Source organism: Macaca mulatta, chromosome 1 (assembly GCF_049350105.2).
Source record: "Macaca mulatta isolate MMU2019108-1 chromosome 1, T2T-MMU8v2.0, whole genome shotgun sequence".
In the NCBI taxonomy this organism is placed as follows: domain Eukaryota; kingdom Metazoa; phylum Chordata; class Mammalia; order Primates; family Cercopithecidae; genus Macaca; species Macaca mulatta.
In genome coordinates this window covers 154,018,387-154,040,535 of record NC_133406.1, presented here as the reverse complement: position 1 = coordinate 154,040,535, position 22,149 = coordinate 154,018,387, and the positions used below count along the sequence as shown (strand labels likewise).

General features: G+C 38.4%; 1 long non-coding RNA gene and 1 pseudogene across 3 annotated transcripts in view; both read left to right on the top strand.

Moving 5' to 3' along the window:
- The window catches only part of LOC144332736 (uncharacterized), a 12,656-nt gene extending 7,470 nt beyond the window's left edge, over positions 1 to 5,186 (top strand). The window contains exons 2-5 of one of the 2 annotated variants that reach the window (XR_013400776.1): positions 978 to 1,103; positions 2,170 to 2,283; positions 3,171 to 3,244; positions 5,059 to 5,186. This is a non-coding gene — a long non-coding RNA (uncharacterized LOC144332736). Of the gene's footprint in view, positions 1 to 977; positions 1,104 to 2,169; positions 2,284 to 3,170; positions 4,895 to 5,058 lie in introns of those variants that run through there. The other variant, XR_013400775.1, reaches the window with a different exon arrangement.
- On the top strand, positions 5,052 to 22,149 carry LOC144332735 (transcription initiation factor TFIID subunit 9-like; annotated as a pseudogene). Its single transcript, XR_013400774.1, has one exon. The product of XR_013400774.1 is annotated as a transcription initiation factor TFIID subunit 9-like (transcript).

The window sequence follows — 22,149 nt, the reverse complement described above, 5'->3', positions numbered from 1 at the left end:
ACCACTAACAACTTTACTGTATGAGCTTAAGCAGGAAAACATTATACCTATAGACAGGAATGCTGGGTCGTTCCACTTAAATTAAGGCAAAAGTATCCTGAACTATATCCTCATTGTTACTGCAATAACAAACTTTGGTTTCACATTTCCTCTTAATCTCCCAATCAGCTTTCAGCCCCTATTTAGGTCAATTCAAATTTTACATGAATTTTCTTCTGCCTAATAGGTTCCTTCAACACCAATTCCTCCAATGACTTTGATTATATCTGCCAAGGACATTAGCCTTTCAAATCAGTTTCAAAGATATCATGGCCAGACTCATTCAAATGCACTTAAAAACTTAGTTCACACTTGAGAAATGCAGCCTTTTCCTATTGGGCTACATCAGCCAGTCACTCTTCCTATACTGCTACCTAAACATCAGCACTGATCTACCAGGTGCCTGCATTCAAACCCAGAAGTCATTTTTTCTTTGAAATTGATGTTCCCTCCACTTGATTATTAATTGCTGACACTCTTTTGTCAGATATTCATTTATCTCTTCAGAGAGACCTTCTCTGTCAACCTAATCTTAAGCAACAACTCAGTCACCACCATATTTTTAAAAATCAAATGCTCTGTAGAGCATTTAACGCTAGCTGATATTTTAAGTTTTAATGGAATGTTAGAATGTGTATTGTTTATCTTTCCCACTGGAATATGGGTTCCATAGGAGCAGTGACCTGTTAGTTTTGCTCACTTCATGAACTAGAACTAGATCAGGCTATAATAAATTTGCAGTTAATAACTGTTGAATGAATGAAAAGATAATGGAAGAATAAACTAAATATTTTATCCATGCTATCTTATATGGAGGCATAGAATCAGGCCAAGGAGAGTTATTTAAACTATTTGTTATATACTAACTTGTTTATATCACTTTCTACCTTTTCTCTAGAGCTTCATACATGCAAACCTTGGCTTCTGTCATTTGCTAGGTGAATTTTCAGAAACCAAACACAATCATGTAACCAAAGTTGATCTCAAGAAAAAAGAACATTACCAGAATCCCAGATGCTCCCTTTCTACTCTCTTCCAATTATCATCTCCCATAAGAGATAATGGCAAGTTAAAAGTCAAGTTATCTTGGTTCTTAACAGCAGAGATTGTTTTTGCCTGTTTACACACTTCAGAAAGGTGGAATCATATAGTACATATTCATTGGTGATTGGCTTCATTTACTCAAATATGTATATGAGATTCATCCACATTGCTGTGTGTAGTGGCGTTTTGTTGATTCTCATTACAGTAGTGTACAACTTTTAAAGTTCAATACTCATTAACATATTAAAACATAAATTCATTTTTAATACACATATATATAACAAAATTTATATAAGGAAATTTAGATTCACATCAATTCTTTACTCTTTTAAAATAGTGTTCTCTATGATGAACATTCTTATAGCAAAAAACTTTATTCAAGTTTTTATATTCATATTGACAGCTTATTAACAAGAAAGTTTTAACAATTCATTTTATTATCAACTGTATGTGCCAGTATTTGCCTCCTAAATTTCTTCAGCAAATGTGGATACTACTGTCCTTTTAAAATTTGTGTCACTCAATAATTTAAAATACGATATTTCATTGCTCTTTTTATTTTAACTTCTTTACTTACTAATGAATGTGTGGTTTTCCATATGTTTATTGGCTGTTTTTGTTTATATGAATGACCATTTATGTTTGATTCATCTTTTAAGTGAAGTATTCATCTTTTTTATTGATTGGTTGAGCAAAAGTTAATCCTCAATCTATTCAGGTTTCCAATGACTGGTTCCATTTTGATAATTTGTATTTGCCTAGAGAATTGTCCATTTTACTGAGGTTTCTTAATGAATGTGTAGTGGCATCTTGTGATTCTAATTTGCATTCTGCTAATGACTAATTCATTCAGACTTTAAAATGGATCAGCAACATTTTAAAATTCTGTTCTGAATCTGACATTAATTCTTGAGATTAAATTAGATCTTGTATACATAATTATTAGAAAAGCTTCAAGTGTTTACATATACACAGAATACATTCTGTGATCAAAAATGTTATTATTCATTTTCTTTAACTTAGAAAATAAAGTACGGATTAGAGAGCAATCTGACTCAAATGTGTCACTTTGCCCTTTTGATTTAGCTCATCCAAAGGACCATGCAAGCATTTTTGTGCCCACACTTTCTAACACCGTGAACTCCATTGAAAAGGAAGACCTTCTAACAGAGAACTGTGAAAGAAAGACCTCGAACAGAGGTAGGAAAAGGAACGAGGTGTCAGTAAATGTCAGTGAAGTGACAGACTGGTGTGACAAATAAAAAATGAGGAAGGCTTTGGAGCTTGGGACCAGGAAATGAGAAGGTGGAATTATTAGAATGTTTTCCTAAGAGCATGAAACAAACAAAATTTACAAATAGTATTGTTGCTATTAAAATAAGTTTTTTAAAGTTCAGTTTTATTTACAAATGGCATTGAACATAGAGGTAAGATTATATTCTGCAAAATAAAGAATAAGATTTTTAAAATTTATTATCATTGCATTTATTCTCAATTAAGAGAGAAGATGGGTTTTAATGAGGATGTATGTATGAGAACGAAGCCTCTTAAATACCAGAATGTATTACTTAGAGATCATATGAAAAATTTTCTGAGATTGTGATTGAAAAATTAAATCTGATATGATTTAAATGTGAATCCAGTTATAAGTGGAAGCTAAAATGAGGGTGTTTTTAATTTTTCACGTATAAATTTTAATTTTTCAGGTGAAGATTTAAAGTTGTTTGGATAAGTGCTACTGGCAAAGTTGCTTTTTGTAATAGTTTTATAGAAAAATAAATATGTATCAATAAATGAATTGATAATCATTGATCCATGAATTCATTCAGTGAAAATTTCATTATTTGTATTCAATGTGTAATCAGAAGGCATGTATTTAAATCTTACAAGCAATGCTTATTAACTGTATGCCAGCTTTTTCTTTAAATTTGTAAAGGAAAAAAACACTCATTTCATGGTATTTCAAGGGTCAACATATAGATAACATATATAATTTCCTAGCATAGGACTGAGCAAATAGTAAATAAAGCATAAGTTATCCTTCCCAGTCTTCCTAACTGTAAAATTATGATAATACTTTTTTTCAGAGTTGCCATGCAGAATAATGTGAAGTAGCTACTGTAATGTACAAGCATCTATCAAAATACCTGGCAGCTCAATAGTAAGAGTTCAATCATTCCTTCATTCTTTCCTGACTTCCTATCGTTTAATTTCCATATCAACAACATTTGCTGAGTATCTACTATGTGCACTAGGTCCTGAGCCATGAGGGTACATGAGGCAAATGTGATTCCTGCCCTCAAAGAATGTATAATCTTGAATTGAGGAGAAGAAAGATTAATTAATTGCAATTGATTATAAGAGGAAGGAAGAAGGCTTCACTATGAATTGAGCTGACTTTTAACTCTGTCAATGCAGTGCTAGGTACAGGGAATGCAAAAGTTAGGTGTATTTGCTTTAATTTGTTTTGGGAAATTGGCCCATTTACACATCTCAGTGACATCCTAATCCTGCCTCAGCCCCATCTGTCATTTGTGTTCTATTGTTCATATGTAGTTTTTATCCTTCTTGGTTTTCAAAAAGGGGTGAATGTCTGTTAATGACTATTTTGTTAGAGCAATATTCACATTTCCAAAGTCTGAATGGTAAATGGTTAATTACTGTAGTTCACGTATAAGGTTGCATTCTTGGCAAATAGAATGTAACCCAATAAAAAGGAAATTATAATGTGTTAGGCCATTCTTGCATTGCTATAAAGAAATAGCTGGGACTGAGTAATTTATAAGAAAAGAGGTTCAATTGGTTCACAGTTCTGCAGGCTGTACAGGAAGCATAACACCAACGTCTACTTCTCGGGAGACCTCAGGAAGCTTACAATCATGAGAGAAGGCAGTGGGGAGTAGGCATATCACATGGCAGGAGTAGGAGCAAGAAGGCAGGGAAGTGCCACACACTTTCACCAGATCTCATGAGAACTCACTCACTACCATGAACACAGCACCAAGCCATGCAGGATCTGCCCCCACGACTCAATCAGCTCCCACCAGGCTCCACCTCCAACTCTGGGGATTACATTTCAACATGAGATTTGGCAGGGACGTATATCCAAACTACATCATTTCACTCCTGTCTCCCCAAAGTTCATGTCCTTCTCACATTGCAAACTACAATCATGCTTTCCCAATAGTCCCCCAAAGACCTAATTCATTCCAGAATTAATTCAAAAGTTCCAAGTCCAAGTCCAAAGTCTCATCTGGAAATGAATTCCTTCCACCTATGAGCCTGTAAAATCAAAACAAGTTATTTACTTCCATGATACAATGGGGATACAAGTATTGGAGAAACATTCCTGTTCCTAAAGGGACTAACTGGCCAAACAAAAGGGGCTACAAGCCTCACACAAGTGTGAAACCCAGCAGGGCAGTCATTAAATCTTAAAGTTCCAAAATAATCTCCTTTGACTCCATGTCCCTTATGCAAGACACACTGCTGGTAGAGGTGGGCTACCAAGGCTTTGGGCAGCTTTGCTTTATGGCTTTTCCAGGCTCAGGATGTAAGTTGCTGGTGGCTCTACCATTCTAGGGTCTACAAGGTAGTGGCCCCCTTTCCACAGCTCCACTAGGCAATGCTTTGATTGAAACTGCCTTTGCAAAATTATGACTGAGACACTGAAAGAGATCTAATTTAATCAACTCCATCATGCTTCTAACCTCCAAGTTGTTCTTGTTCATTCTTGGGTGTAGGCTGAACTAACTTTGGGAGAAAATTAGTTTACAGTTTATAGGTTAAAACAAACACGATAACAGTCCTTTCACAAAGCAGACCTCCATCCTGCCTGGGGACTAGATTGCCTTTGTAAGACCAACATTAGCCACAAGATTAGAAATTATGGTTTAGTAGTCATGCAGCTGGAGGATACAAGATTCTGACCTAACTAAACTGCCCCTGAGACCATGTACTTGAGCTATTTTGCAGACGCTGCATTTGATGGATCAGCTGGTACCACCCGGATTGATACAGGCTCATCTAATCTCATGGACCCCACCCAGGAACTGATTCAGTGCAAGAAGATAGCTTAAACTCCATATTATTTCTTCCGTGACCAATCAGCATTGCTGGCTCACTGGCTTTCACCCATCCACCAAGTTGTCCTAAAAGGCTCTGCTCCCCAAATGTTTGGGGAGACTGACTTGAGTAATAACAAAACTCCGGACTCCTACACAGCCAGCTTTGCCTGAATTACTCTTTCTTGATTGCAATTCACTTGCTTTGATGAATTGGTTCTGTCCAGGCAGCAGTCAAGGTGAAGCCATTGGGCAGTTACAGAGTGGGGACACTATGTGGAGCCTTCAAGCCCACATTTCCCCTCTGTACTGCCCTAGTATAGCTTCTCTGTGAGGACCTCTCAGAGAAAATTGTCGTGGAAAACTTTCTATGACCTCTCATAGAAAATGACAGGTCATAGAAAATGTCTCTCAGGCTTATGCAGCAGATTTCTGGCTGAGCACCCAGGCTTTCTCATACATCCTTTGAATTCTAGGTGGAAGCCTCCAAGCTTCCTTCACTCTTGCATTCTGTGCACCGACAGCCTTAAACCCACATGGAAGCTGTGAAGGATTATGGTTTGCACTCTTTGTAGTGGTAGCCAAAGCTGTACCTGGGTGCCTTTGAGCCATGGCCTCAGTTGGAACAGCCATGATGTGAGGTACAGCCTCCTGGAGTGGCACAGGGCAGTGGTATCCCTGGTCTGTCCCCTGAAACCATTCAGTTCTTTTGGACCCCTGGGCCTGTGATGGGTGGGGCTCCCTCAGACATCTCTGAAATGTCTTCCAGGCCTTTTTCCCATTGTCTTGGCTATTAGCACTTGGCTCCTTTTTAGTTATGCAAATTTCTCTAGCAAGTGGATGTTTCACAGCCTGCTTGAATTCCTCCCCTGAAAATGGGCTTCTCTTTTCTACCACACGGCTAGGCTGCAAATTTTCCAAACTTACATGCTCTGCTTCCCTCTTAAATATAAGTTTTGGCCAGGCATGGTGTCTCACACCTGTGATCCTAGCACTTTGGGAGGCTGAGGCATGCAGATTGCCTGACCTCAGGAGTTTGAGACCAGCCTGGGCAATATGGTGAAACCCTGTCTCTACTAAAATACAGAAAAAAAAAAAAATTAGCCAGGCATGTTGGTTGGCACCTGTAGTCCCAGCTACTTGGGAGGCTGAGGCAGGAGAATTGCTTGAACACGGGAGGCAGAAGTTGTAGTGAGCCCAGATTAAGCCACTGCACTCCAGCCTGGGCAACACAGCAAGACTGTCTCAAAAAAAAAAAAAAAAACAACTTTAAGTTTCAACTTCAAGCCCTTTCTTTGCTCTCCCATCTAACCATAGGTTGTTAGAAGCAGCCTGAATGCTTTGCTGGTTAGAAATTTCTTCCACTAGGATACCCTAAGTCATAACAATTAAGCTTAAACTTCCACACATCCCCAGGGCATAAACACAATGCAACCAAGTTCTTTGCTAAGGCTTCATGTGGGTGACCTTTGCTCCAGTTCCCAGTAAGTTTCTCATTTTCATCTGAGACTTCATCAGCCTGGACTTCCCTGACTCTGTCACCATCAGCATTTTGGTCAACCACCATTTAACTAGTCTCTAAGAAGTTCCAAAGTTTCCCTTGTCTTCCTGTCTTCATCTGAGCACTCCAAACTCTTCCACCCTCTGCCCGGTATCCCATTCCAAAATCCCTTTAACATTTTCAGGTATCTTTATAGCAAGACCCACCTCCTTGGGACCAACTTGCTATATTAAGCCATTCTTATGTTGTTACAAAGAAATATCTGAGACTAGGTAATTTATGAGAAGAGAGGTTTAATTGGCTCTCAGTTCTGCAGGCCTTACAGGATGCATAGCACTGACATCTGCTTCTAGGAAGCCTCAGGAAGGTTACAATCATGGCAGAAAGTGAAGTGGGAGCAGGCATGTCACATGGCAGGAGTGGAAGCAAGGGGGCAAGGAGGTGCCACATATGTTTAATAACCAGATCTCATGAGAACTCAGTATTGTGAGGACAGCATCAAGCCATGGGGGATCCACCCACATGACCCAGTCACCTCCCACCAGGCACCCCCCACAACAACATTGGGGATTACAATCATGGCCTATGAGATTTAGCAGGGCCATATATCCAAACTATACCCATTAGTAAACCTTCATTTGGCTATGGTCATAGAAAATTTCTCTCAGGCTTATGCAGGTGTAAATCAGCCATTTACTTGCAGACATTTTTGGAACACTGTTTTCAGGCTTCCCTGCTTGTATAAACTTCCTTCTGGCTTACCTTAGACTTCCTCTTTCCTTCTACCATGTGTACTTCCCATCAGTAAATTCATTTCTTCAGATTTAATTCAAAAAGGCAAATATGTATTGAGTGGCTATCGTATGCATGTTCTCAGAAATAATGTTTTAAATGTTCCTTGAATGGAAACAAAGTTCTTAGCCATCTCATATTTGTCTATGAGAACAGACTTAACGTAACGTATCGAAGTATTCTCCTTGGATGAGCTATATCTATTTGGTAAAAACTCAGGATCCCAATTCACTCTACCAAAACAAAAAAAAATTAAGCTGAAAGCTGAGTCATGCAAGAAACTGCCTTTCCATTTGTTCCTAAGCAGATAGCTACAGATAAAATGTTAAATATCTCCATGGGGAGCTGCTCTTATCTGATGTTAAGTGCCGTTTTCTTATGTTACGTAAACTGCTGATTTACAGCCTGTGAGATGAATACATAATTGACTATTCCAGTACCTGCCTGTTTTCCCTTGTATCATGTAGGTTACCAGACCCTCCCTCTTTCCCCTTCAGTCAGCTTTTTCCTTCTGAATACTGAAGCCCTCAAAATTATCTCTGGAGAAAGGCACAGACCACAGATTGTTGCCTTGATTCTGTGCTTTGTTCTTCCAGCCATGCCCTTAAACTTGGCCAGATAAACCTTTAAATTGATTGAGATCTGTCTTAGATACTTTTTGGTTTACCGCAAGTTTCAATGACTAAGGAAAGAAAATGATCACTCTACATCTGTGTGATGTGGTGGGCTGGGAAGGGCAGGGAGACGGCAGTCATGGGAGGGTTTTCCCTGAAGTAATGGAAACGTATACAAGATGCTAAAAGCAGGAACCTCAGTAGAGGCCTTGCAGAATCACTGCACTAGGGCAATGAGTGTGGGTTAAGGAAATGGGAAAGGCTCTGTGAAGAGGTGGGCGTGGCTGAGCCCCAAGAAATATGGCAGTGCTCAGCAGAATAATGCTGCTTCTGATCTTCACTTCATATCTTTAAATCAAGAGCTAGAAACATACCATGAAAAAGTCCCTGAATAAGAGAACAGGACCAACTGTTAGGCTAGGCTGGAAAGCAGTAAGTTCTTGTGTGGGTGTAAAGCTGTAGAAGACACAACCCAGGGAAATTCCTGAGCTCCCAGCAATTCACCCCTTTGCCACCTCCCACCTTTCTTGTGGGTCACAGTTGCTTCCCTTGCTTCATTTCCAACTCTAACTGCAGCTTTTTGTTGTTATTGTTTCTTTGAGACAGAGCCTAACTCTGTCACCCAGGCTGGAGTGCAGTGGCATGATTCAGCTTACTTAAACCTCCGCACCTGTGTTCAAGCAATTCTTATGCCTCAGCCTCCCGAATAGCTGGGACGACAGGCACACACCACCATGCCTGGCTAATTTTTGTATTTTTAGTAGTGACAGGTTTTGCCATGTTGGCCAGGTTGATGATCTTCAACTCCTAGCCTCAGGAAATACACCCACCTTGGTCTCCAAAACTGCTGGGATTACAGGTGGGAGCCACCACGCCTGGGCTAACACATAGCCTTCGTTGGTGCTTTAGGACCTTGAATCCCTTGCTAGAGGAAACAACTATCTCTGGACATGCCAGTCATAGAACTCTAACACCTTGACCATAGAGATTAGTTCAGAGGGCAAGCACGCGGCCTAAGCCAATGCAACCATAGACCCTCACCAGATGTTTTTAAACTGAAATGGGAGACATATGCTCTTTTCCTCAAACTGGGAATATGTGAGTCTGGAAACATCAGTAGTCAAGGTTCCTGCCTTATGGAGAAAGTCAGTCTGAGATATCAACACCGACATGATGAGAAAAACAAAAGCAGAAACGGAGAGTGATTCCTGCTCATCTGTGGTTCCCCAAGTCAAACATTACCCTTCTTTCTAAAATGGTTATAAGCGTGGTGTATTCAAGGAACTGAAGCCAAGTGTGTAAGAAGAGAGTGAAAGCAGATGAGTTGGACATCTCAGAAATAATCAAATTTTTTGTAAGTTAATAGATCTCAATAATGGCTGAAGATAAAAATCACCTGGAAGATTTCTAAAAACATCATTATAGACTTCCATTTATAGTAATGGTAGATTTTGCAATTCAAAACAAACTTCGCCATTCTATTCAACATTCTACTAGAGATTTTAGTAGTGTAATAAAATAAGAAAAAAAAAAGCCTTCCAGATGGGAAAGAAGTGTTACTTTGTCTTTGTTTGCAGATGACATGATCATCTAGGTAAAAAAATAAAATAAAAAAATCCAACAGATTTCACAAAACAGCTACTAAAACTAGTATGTGAGCTTACCATGGATGAATATATAACAGCATTCTGCAGAAGTTACTCAATTGTGTTTCTATATCCAAGCATAGAACTGGAAACTGATTCTTTTTAAACATAACGTTTATAATAACGTCAAAAAATGTTTTGGGATAATATGACAAGTGTTTAAAAATTACACACTAAAAAGTACAATATACTGCTAAGTTAAATATATAAATTAATGGAAAGATATATCATGTTTATGAACCAGAAGACTTAATGATTTTTTTTCTGGACAATTCTACCACAGAATCAATAATGTTAAGATAATAATTGTGCCAAAATTAGTCCGTAAATTTGACAAAATCCCAATCAAAACTCTAGCAGGTTTTTTGATAGAATGTCAGAGGACAATTCTGATTTATACAGAAATTCAAAAGACTAGAATGACAACAACAAATCTGAAAAAGAAGAACAGAGTTGAAGGACTTACACTAGCTGACTTCAAGGCTTCCTATAAAACTACAGTAGTCAAGATAATATGGTATTTGCAAGAGAATAGACACATAGATCAGTGAAAGAGAATAAAGCCCAGAAATAGATCCACAGAAATAGATTTAACTGATTTTTGATGAAAGTTCAAAGGGAATTCAAAAGAAAAAGTATCACTTCATCAAACAGTGCTGGAAAAATTTCACATTCTTATCCAAAAAAAGAAATAATAATATTCTTGACACATATATAACACCTCATACAAAAATTAACTCAAAATAAGGAAAGATCTAAATATAAAATATAGACCTAAATACAAAATATTAAACTATGTTTCTAGGAGAAAAAAGTATAAGAAAATCTCTATATGTTTTCCATTTAAATATGAGTTTTGAGAAATGACACCAAAAGCATGATCCGTGAAAGAAAAATCTGAAACTTAACTTTATCAAAAATTTAAAACTTTGTTCTGTGAAAGACATTGTTAAAAAAAAAACATGAAAAGACAAGCTTTGAAGAAAATATTTGCAAATCATATATCCAATTAAAAACTTGTAACTCTGGCCAGGTGAGGTGGCTCATGCCCGTAATCCCAGCACTTTTGGAGGCCGAGGAGGGCGGATCACAAGGTCAAGAGATGGAGACCATCCCGGCCAACATGGTGAAATCCCATCTCAACTAAAAAAATACAAAAATTAGCTGGGTGTGGTGGCGCGCTCCTGTAGTCCCAGCTGCTCGGGATGCTGAGGCAGGAGAATTGCTTGAACTCGGGAGGTGGAAGTTGCAGTGAGCTGAGATCGTGCCACTGCACTCCAGCCTGGCAACAGAGCGAGACTCCATCTCAGAAAAAACAAACAAACAAACAAAAAACCTTGTAACTCTAATAAAAATATGAACAACCCAGTTGGGCGGGGGGAAAAAAAAACAAGCAAAAAGTCTGAACAGATCTTCAGCAAAGATACACAGTTAACAAAAATAAGCATATGAAAAGATGGGCTTCACATGCAACAATTATTATCATGGTGGGTTTTTTCTTTGTATATTGTTGTTGTTTGAGACAAGGTCTCACTCTGTCACCCAGACTGGAGTGCAGTGGTGCCATCATGGCTCACTGCAACCTCAGCCTCCCAGACTCAAGCGATCCTCCCACCTCAGCCTCCTGGGTAGCTGAGACTAAAGGTATGCACCACCACTGATGGCGAATTTTTTGCCTTTTTTTTAGAGATGGGGTTTCGTCATATTGCAGAGCCTGGTCTCGAACTCCTGGGCTCAAGAAATTCACCTGCCTCAGCCTCCCAAAGTGCTGGGATTACAGGTGTAAGTCATCACGCATAGCCTACTATGGTGATTTCTATGTTCTCATTTCTTCTTCATTTATGAATTGCAATGCTTTTAGTAGGATTTCTCCTATATAGACCCAGAGATATTTATTTTATTCTTTTAGTTATAATCCAATATTATCATTATTTATTTTACGAAACAAGGTAAAATTCACATAACACAAAATTTACCATTTTAATCATTTTAAAGTACAAGCCCTTAACTTTATATGGGAAAGGCAGCCATGTGGTAAAAATTGAGATTAGAAAAAGCCTGTTGCTAGAGTTAATTCAAAGTAATACAGTGTCTTACAAAGCTACCATGAAAGATATATTATTTTCTGTTTTTAAAAATAATATTCTCGCTGGGCGCAATGGCTCAAGCCTACAATCCCCGCACTTTGGAAGGCCACAGCGGGTGGATCACATTCACAATGTTGTACAATCATCACTGCCATCTAATTCTAGAACATTTTCATCACTCCAGAAAAAAATATCATACCCTTTATGCAGTTGCTTTCCATTTCCTCTCCCCTCACCCCAGGCCCTGATAAGTACTGTCTGATTTCTGTCACCATGTATTTGCCTATCTTGATATTTCATATAAATGTAATTATACAATATGTGGGACTTTTCATCTAGTATATTTCATTTGGCATAATGTTTTCAAAGTTCATCTTCATTGTAGCATGTTATCAGTACTTCATTCCTTTTTATGGCTGAATAATGTTCCACTGTATGGATATACCTCATTTGTGAAATCCATTCATCAGTTTACGGACACTGGGCTCTTTCTACTTCTTCCATTTCTTCAGGATTATAGAATTTTTGGTTGACAGTTTTTTTCTTTCATAACTTTGAATATGTCATTCCACTGCCTTTGGGTCACCATGGTTTCTGATAAGAAATTAGCCATTAATCTTATTGAGAATCCCTTTGCATGACAACTCACTTCTCTCTTGCTCCTTTTTTTTCTTTCTTTGTATTTAGCTTTCAACACCTTCACTATAATGTGTCTCCACAAAGATATCTTTGAAGTTACCCTACTTGTGGTATGTTGAAGTTGTTTCTTCTTTAATTTTTTTTATTGTTAATTTTTGTGAGTACAGAGTAGGTGTATGTAATTATAGGCTAAATGTGATGTTTTGATACAGGAATGAATGTGAAATAATCACATCATGGAGAATGGGGTATCCATCCCCTGAAGCATTAGTCCTTTGTGTTACAAACAATCCAACTATACTACTTTAGTTATTTTAAAATGCACAATTAAATTATTATTGACTATGGACACACTGGTGTGCAACCAAATAGTACGTCTTAGTTACTTTTGTAATTATTTTTTGTACTCACTAACCATCCCCACTCCCCCATGCCCAACTACCCTTCCCAGCCTCTGGTAACCATTATTTTACTCTGCATCTCCATGAGTTCAACAGTTTTTATTTTGAGATCTCTCAAATTAGTGATACATGAGATGTTTGTCTTTCTGTGCCTGGTTATTTCACATAACACAATAATCTCCAGTTCATCCATGTTGTTGCAAGTGACAGAATCTCATTTTTAATGGCTTGTGTACGCCATTGTGTATATATATATCACATTTTCTTTATCCATTCATCTGTTGATGAACAGTTAGCTTGCTTCCAAATCTTAGCTATTGTGAACACTGCTACAATAAACATGGGAGTACAGATATCATTTTGAAGTACTGATTTCCTTTCTTTGGGGTCTATACCCAGTAGTGGGACTGCCGGATCATATGATAGCCCTATTTTCAATTTTCTTGAAGAATCTCCAAATTGTTCTCTGTAATGGCTGTACTAATTTACATTCCCACCAACAGTATATGAGGGTTCTTCATCCTCACCAGCATTGGTATTGCTTGTCTTTTGGATATAAACAATTTTAACTGGAGTGAGAAGATAACTTATTGTAGTTTTGATTTGCATTTCTCTGATGATCAGTGATGTTGAGCACCTATTCATGTGCCTATTTGCCATTTGTATGTCTTCTTTTGAGAAAAGTCTATTTAAATTTTTTGCCCATTTTTTGATTGGATTATTAGATTTTTTTTTTCGTAGACTTGTTTGAGCTCCTTATACATTCTGGTTAGTTGTTCCTTGTCAAATGGGTAGTTTGCAAATATTTTCTTTCATTTTGTGAGTTGTCTCTTCACTTTGCTGATTGTTTCCTTTGCTAGGCAGTAGCTTTTTAACATGAGTAAACCTATTTGTTTATTTTTACTTTGGTTGCCTGTGCTCATGTGGTATTACTCAATAAATTTTTGCCCAGACCAATGTCCTGGAGAATTTCACCAAGTTTTTTTGTAGCAGTTTCATAGTTTGAGGTCTTAGATTTAAGTCTTTAATTCATCTTGATTTGATTTTGTATATGGCAAGAGACAGGGGTCTGTTTTCATTATTCTGCATATGGATATCCAGTTTCCACAGTACCATTCATTGAAGAGACTGTCTTTTTCCAAGTGTATGTTCTTGGCACCTATGTCCAAAATGAGTTAGTGAACTCGTCTCCCTAAGTGTAAGTGTATGGATTTGTTTCTGGGTTCTCTATTTTATTCCATTGGTCTAGGTATCTGTTTTTATGTCAGTACAATGCTGTTTTGGTTATTATAGCTCTTTAGTATAATCTGAAGTCATGTAATGTGATTCCTCCCATTTTGTGCTTTTTGCTTAGGATAGCTTTGGCTATTCTGGGTCTTTTGTGGTTCCATATAAATTTTAGGATTGTTTTTTCTGTTTCTGTGAGGAATGTTGTATTAGTCCATTCTCATGCTGCTAATAATGACATACCTGAGACTGGGTAATTTATAAAAGAAAGGGGTTTAACTGACTCATAGTTCAGTATGACCTCAAAAAACTTACAATGATGGTGGAAGGGGAAGCAAACATGTCTTTCTTCATGAGGCCTCAGGAAACTTACTATCACAGTGGAAGGGGAAGCAAACATGTCCTTCTTCACATGGTGGCAGGAAGAAGTGCTGAGCAAAAGGGGTGAAAAGCCATTTATGAAACAATCAGATCTTGTGAGAACTCACTCATTATCACAAGAACGCAGCATAAGGGCAAGTGCCCCCATGATTCAATTACCTCCCACTGGGTCCCTCCCATGACGTGGGGATTATGAAAATTACAATTCAAGATGTGATTTGGTTAGGGACACAGCCAAGCCATATCAAATGTCATTTTGATAGGGATTGCATTGAATTTGTAGATTGCTTTGATTAGTATGGACATTTTAGCAATATTGATTCTTCCAATTCATAAACATGGAATATCTTTCCATTTTTTGATGTCCTCTTCAATTTCTTTCATCAGTGTTTTATAGTTTTCACTACAGAGGTCTTTCACTTTGGTTAAGTTGATTCCTAGGTGTTTAATTTTATTTGTGGCTATTGTAAATGGAATTACTTTCTCAATTTCTTTTTCAGATTGTTTGCTGTTGGCAGATAGAAATGCTACTAATTTTTGTATGCTGATTTTGTATTCTGCAACTTTACTGAATTTGTTTATCACTTCTAATAGTTTTCTGGTGGTGTCTTTAGGTTTTCCCAAATATAAGACCATATCATCTGCAAACAAGGATAATTTGAATTCTTCCTTTCTAAATTGGAAGTTCTTAATTTCTTTCTCTTGTCTCATTGCTCTAGCTAGGACTTCTAGTACTATATTGAATAACAGTGGTGAAAGTGGACACCTTATTATGCTCCAGATCTTAGGGGAAAGGCTTTTAGTTTATCCCCATTCAGTATGATATTAACTGTGGGTCTCTCATTTATGGTTTTTTTATGCTGAGGTATGTTCCTTCTATACTCAGTTTTTTGAGAGTTTTTATCATGAAAGAATGTTGAATTTTATCAAGTTTTTTTAGCATCAATTGAAATGATCATATAGTTTTTATCCTTCATTCGTTGATATTGCATATCACATGGATTGATTTGCACATGTGGAAACATGTTTGCCTCCAAGGATAAATTTCATTTAGTCATGATAAACGATCTTTCTAATGTATTGTTGAATCTGGCTTGCTAATATTTTCGTGACATTTTTTGCATCAATATTTACCAGGGATATTGGTCTGTGCTTTTCTTTTTTGGATGCGCCTTTGTCTGGCTTTGGTTCAGAGCCATAGAATGAGTTTGAAAGCATTCCCTCCTCCTCTATTTTTTTGGAATAGTTTGAGTAGGATTGGTATTAGTTCCTCTTTAAATTTTTGGTAGAATTCAGTCATGAAGCCATTGGGCCCCAGGCTTTACTTTACTGGGAAACTTTTGATTGCAGCTTCAATGTCATTACTTGGGATTGGTCTGTTCAAGTTTTGGATTTCTTTCTGGTTCAATTTTGGTAGGTTGTATGTGTCTAGGAATTTGTCCATTTCATCTAGATTTTCTAATTTATTAGCATATAGTTGTTCAGAGTATTCACTAATGGTGCTTTGAATTTCTGCAGTATCAGTTGTGATGTCTCCTTTTTCATTTATGATTTTATTTATTTGGATCTTTTTTTCTTAGTGTGGCCTAAGGTTTGTCAATTTTGTTCAACTTTTCAAAAAACCAGCTTTTGTTTCATTGATCTTTTGTATTGTTTTAGTCATTTCAAATTCATTTATTTCTGCTCTGATCTTTATACTTTTTTCTTCTACTAATTTTAGATTTAGTTTGTTCTTGCTTTTCTAGTTCTTTAGGATGTATCATTAGATTGTTTATTTGAAGCTTTTTCTCTTTTTTTGATGTCAGCACTTATAGCTATAATCTTCCCTCTTAGTACTATATTTGCTATATCCAATAGGTTTTGGTATGTTGTGTTTTCATTATCATTTATTTCAGGACATTTTTAAATTTTCTTCTTAATTTCTTCCTTGATTCACTGGTCATTCAGGAGCATATTGTTTAATTTTCTTGTATTTGTATAGTTTTCAAAATTCCTCTTGATATCAATTTGTAGTTTTATTCCATTGTGGTCAAAGAAGATGCTTGATATTTCAATTTTTTAAAATGTTTTAAGTCTTGTTTTGTGAACTAACACATGATCTATTCTTGAGAACAATCCATGTGTTGACGAGAAGAATGTGTATTCTGCAGCCATTGGATGAAGTATTCTGTAACTATCTATTAGATATATTTGGCTTATAATGCAGATTATGTTTGATGTTTCTTTGCTGATTTGCTGTCTGGAAGATCTGTCCAATGCTGAAAGTGGGGTGTTGAAATCTCTAGCTGTTATTGTATCAGGGTCTGCCTCTCTCCAACTCTAATATTTGCCTTATGTATCTGGGTGCTCCAGTGTTGAGTGTTTACATATTTAAATTTTTATATTCTTTTGCTGAATTGATTCCTTTATTATTATATAGTTACCTTCTTTGTCTCTTGTTATGGTTTTTGTCTTGAAATCTATTTTGTCTGATACAAGTATAGCTACTCCTGCTATTTTTTGGTTTCCATTGGCATAGAATATCTTTTTCCATCCCTTTATTTTTAGTCCATGCATTTGCCACTAAACGTAATGGCAAAAACCGCAATTACTTTTGCACCAATCTAAATATTTTCATTAATTCAACCACTCTATCTTTCGATTGAAGTGTTTAGACTATTTACATTTAGTGCTACATTGATAAGTAAAGACTTACTTCTGTCATTTTGCTATTGTTTTTGGTTGTTTTGTGGTCTCTTCCTTCTCTCTTTTCTTCCTGTCTTTTTTTAGTAAAGGCAATCTTCTCTGGTGATATGATTTAGTTTTGTGCTTTTATTTTTTTGTGTATTCATTGTATTTTTTTTTGTTTGAGGTTACCATGAGGCTTGCCAATACTACATTTTAATCTATTATTTTAAGCTAATAACAACTTAATATTTTGCATAAACAAACAAGCAAGCTAAAAGAAAACTAATAAAAATTCTGCACACTAACTTCATCCCCACAGTTTTTAATTTTTTGTTGTTTCTATTTATATGTTATTGTACTGTCTATATCTTAAAAAGTTGTTTAGTTATTATTTTTGAGTGATTCATTGTTTAGTCTTTCCACTTAGGATAAAGCAGTTCACACACCACAGTTATGGTGTTATAATATTCTGTATTTTTCTGTGTACTTACTACTACCAGTGAGTTTTGAACCTTCAGTTGATTACTTATTACTCATTAATGTCCTTTTCTGGCTGATTGAAGTATTCCCTTTAGTTTTTCTTATAGGACAGGTCTGGTGTTGATCAAACCCCTCAGCTTTTGTCTGGGAAAATCTTTATTTCTCCTTCATGTTTGAAGGATATTTTCACTGGATTTACTATTCTAGGATAAAAGTTTTTTCCCTCAGCACTTCAAGTACATCATGCCTCTCTCTCCTGGCCTGTAATGTTTCCAATGAAAAGTCTGATGCCAGATGTATTGGAGCTCCTTTGTACGTTACTTGTTTCTTTTCTCTTCTTCTTTTTAGAATCCTTTCTCTTTGATCATTGGGAGTTTAATTATTAAATGTCTTGAGGTAGTCTTCTTTGGTTTAAATCTGCTTGGTGTTCTATAATCTTCTTGTTATATTTTTGTTTGGATATTGATATCTTTCTCTAGGTTTGGTAAGTTCTCTGTTATCTCTTTGAATAAACTTTCTACCCCTATATCTTTCTCTACCTCCTCTTTAAGGTCAATAATTCTTAGGTTTGCCCTTTTGAGGCTATTTCTTATAACCCATAGGCGTGCTTCCTTGTTTTTTATTCTTTTTTTCTTTTGTCTCTTCTAACTGTGTATTTTCAAATAGTCTGTCTTCAAGTTCACTAATTCTTTCTTCTGCTTGTTCAATTCTGCTATTAAGGATCTTATACATTCTTTAGTATGCCAACTGCAGCTTTCAACTCCAAAATTTTTTCTTGATTCTTTTTAATTATTTCAATCTCTTTGTTAAATTTATCTAATAGAATTCTGAATTTCTTCTCTGTGTTGTCTTGAACTTCTTTGAACTTTCTTAGCTATTTTGAATTCCCTGTCTGAAAGATCACATATGTCTGTTTCTCCAGGATTGGTCCTTGGTGTTTTATTTAATTCATTTGATGAGGTCATGTTTTCCTGGATGGCCTTGAGGTCTATGGATTTTCTTCAGTTTCTGGTCATTGAATAATTTGTTATTTATTGTACTGTCCTCTATCTGGACTTGTTTGTACCCATCCTTCTTGGAAAGGCTTTCCATATATTCTAAAGGACTTGGGTATTGTGATCTAAGCTGTATCACTTTAGAGGCACCCCAAGCCCAGTTATGTTGTGATTCTTGCAGACTCGTAGTGGTACTACCTTAATGATCCTGGACAAGATCCAGGAGAATTCTCTGGATTATAAGGTGGAGACTCTTGTTCTCTTCTCTTTCTCCCAAACAAGCAAAGTCTCTCTCTCTGTTCTGAGCCACCTAAAACTCGGAGTGAGTGACAAGCACTCCTGTGGTCACCACCACTGTGACTGCACTGGGTCAGACCTGAAGCCAGCACAGCACTGAATTTCACCCAAGACCTGCTATAACCACTCCCTGGCAATTGTCTGTGTTTGCTCAAGGCCCTGGGACTCTGCAATCAGCAGATGGCAAAGCCACCCAGGTCTGTGTCTCTCCCTTCAAGGTGGTGAGCTCACCCAGCCCCTGGGTGGGTCCAGAGGTGCCATCCGGATGTCAGGAACTAGAGTCAAAAACCTTAGAAGTCTACCTGGTGTTCTATTGTACTGAAGCTGAGCTGGCACTCAAACCAAAAGATGCACTTACTTCCCCTTTCCAAAGGCCGAGGGGCCTCACTCCCATAGCTATCACCACAGGCTACAGGGAGTTCTGTCAGACTACCACTAATGTTCCCTTAAGACCCAAAGGCTCTTAAGTCAGCTTGTGGTGAATTCTGCCTGGCTTGGGACTCATCCTTCAGGGAAATGGGCTCTCCTCTGGCCCAGGGCAGGTCCAGATATGCTGCCAAGAGTCATGTACTAGAATTGGGGACTGCAAGAGCCCACTGATGCTCTACCCCACTGTGGCCATGCTGGTACCTAAGTGGCAGGATAAAGTCCCCTTTACTTTTCTCTCTGCTTTTCTCAAGCAGAAGGAGTTTTGTCCCATAGCCACCACAGCTGAAAATGTGCTGAATTTCACCTGAAGCCACAAGTCTCAGAGTTTCATCCAAGGCCCACAACATACTACCTCACTACTGGTTATTCAGGGCCCAAGGACTCTTAGCAGGTGATGGGTCCTGCCAGAACCAGATCCTTCCCTTCAAGGCAGCAAGTTTCCTTCTGTCCCAGGATGTGTCTAGATATATCTGGGAACTAGGGTCTGGAACAGGGTATGACCAGTGCCTTATCTGCTGTGGCTGAGCTGGTATCCAAGATGCAAGATAAAGTGCTCCCCACCCTTCCCTGTCCTCTCCTCAAGGAAGGAAGCAAAGTGCTCCCCACTCTTCCCTGTCCTCTCAAGCAGGGGTCTCATTTGGAGCTATGAGTGAAGCAGCCTGGAGTTAGGGGAGGGGTGATGCCAGCACTCCCTTAGCTGCCCAAGCTGGTGTCTCAGTATGTCACATGCCCCCCACCAGTCCACTGTCTCTGGGTCCAGTTCAGCACTAGAACTCACCTAAGAGTTGCAATTCTTATGACTTAGGCTGCCTTTCAAGTTTAATCAGAGACCCAGAGCACTCCAGCCCTCAGTGGTGAGGTGTGTGGGAACTTAAGCTCTGATCTCTACAATTCCCCTCTGGCAAGGGCTGATTTTAATGCTCCCTTCATGGGTGGGTGTCATCTGAGTTTGGTCCAGTTTTCCTTTATGCTCTATCAGGACAGAACTAAGTTCAACTCCTCACAATTGCTGTGCTCTCCCTCCTTCAGTGCCCAGAGACACTCTCTGCACCAAGCCACCACGGCTAGGGTTGGGATGGGGGTGGCATCAGTGATTCAAGATTGCTTTTTCTATCTCTTCAGTGCCTCTGTCAGGGATATATAGTTAAAGCCAGGTACTATAAGGGTTCACCTTATTTTTTGTTCTTATGAAGGTGTTTTTCTGTGTACATAATTGTTCAATTTGTCTGGGCATGATGACTCATGCCTATAATCCCAGCACTTTGGAAGGCCAAGGCAGGCAGATCACCTGAGGTCAGGAGTTCCAGACCAGCATGGCCAACGTGGCAAAACCCTGTCTTTACTAAAAATACAAAACATAGCCCACCTGTAGTCACAGCTATTCAAGAGGCTGAGGCAGGAGAAACACTTGAACCTGGAAGGCAGAGGTTTCAGTGAGCCGAGATCAGGCCACTGCACTCCAGCCTGGGCAACAAAGTGAGACTCTATCCCAAATTTAAAAAAAAGAAAAAATTGGGGGCTGGGCAAGGGCAGGCGAGGGGCGCGGAGTGCTCTGGGCATCGGGCCCCCAGGTAGGAGCTTCTCAGTGCCCTCTTCGGAGGCCGGTAGAGGGCCACGAGGCGGTTGTCAGCGCCCGGGAGCCGACCCTCACGGGCGTTGCGGCAGGCGGGGGAGGGGACGCGGAACGTTAATTCCGTTGGCCCGAGGCTCCCAGGGGAGGTAAAGAGAGGTCGGCAGATCCAGCTCTCCTGCTTAGTCTTTCTGAATCTGGTACACTAGGGGTTGGAAAAACCACACTAGGCAAAGAACTTGCGTCAAAATCGGGACTGAAATACATTAATGTTGGTGATTTCGCTCGAGAAGTCTGATCATCGGATATCATGGAATCTGGCAAGATGGCTTCTCCCAAGAGCATGCCGAATGATGCACAGAAGACGGCACAAATCCTGAAGGATATGGGGATTACAGAATATGAACCAAGAGGTATAAATCAGATGATGGAGTTTGCCTTCCGATATGTGACCACAATTCTAGATGATGTAAACATTTATTCAAGCCATGCTAAGAAAGCTACCGTTGATGCAGATGATGTGCAGTTGGCAATCCAGTGCCGCGCTGACCAGTCTTTTACCCTCTCCTCCCCCTAGAGATTTTTTATTAGATATCACAAGGCAAATAAATCAAACCCCTTTGCCACTGATCAAGCCATATTCAGGTCCTAGGTTGCCACCTGATAGATATTGCTTAACAGCTCCAAACTATAGGCTGAAATCTTTACAGAGAAAGGCATCAACTTCTGCGGGAAGAGTAACAGTCCCGCGGTTAAGTGTTGGTTCAGTTACTAGCAGACCGAGTACTCCCACAGTAGGCACACCAACCCCACAGACCATGTCTGTTTCAACTAAAGGAGGGACTCCCATGTCCCTCACAGGTCAAAGGTTTACAGTACAGATGCCTACTTCGCAGTCTCCAGCTGTAAAAGCTTCAATTCCTGCAACCTCAGCAGTTCAGAATGTTCTGATTAATCCATCATTAATGGGTCCAAAAACATTATTACCACTAATATGGTGTCATCACAAAATACTGCCAATGAATCATCAAATGCATTGAAAGAAAACGTGAAGACGATGATGATGACGATGATGATGATCATGACTATGATAATTTGTAATCTAGCCTTGCTGCATATAACATGTATACTTGGTCTTGAATTGATTGTACTGATATTCAACATGCATGCTGGATGTCTTCAAGTTGTGTTTTAGAAAACTTTAATAATATTTAATAAGTAAATACAGTTACCATACTTTTTAATTGAAATGAAGGTTTTTCATCAGCCTTAAAAG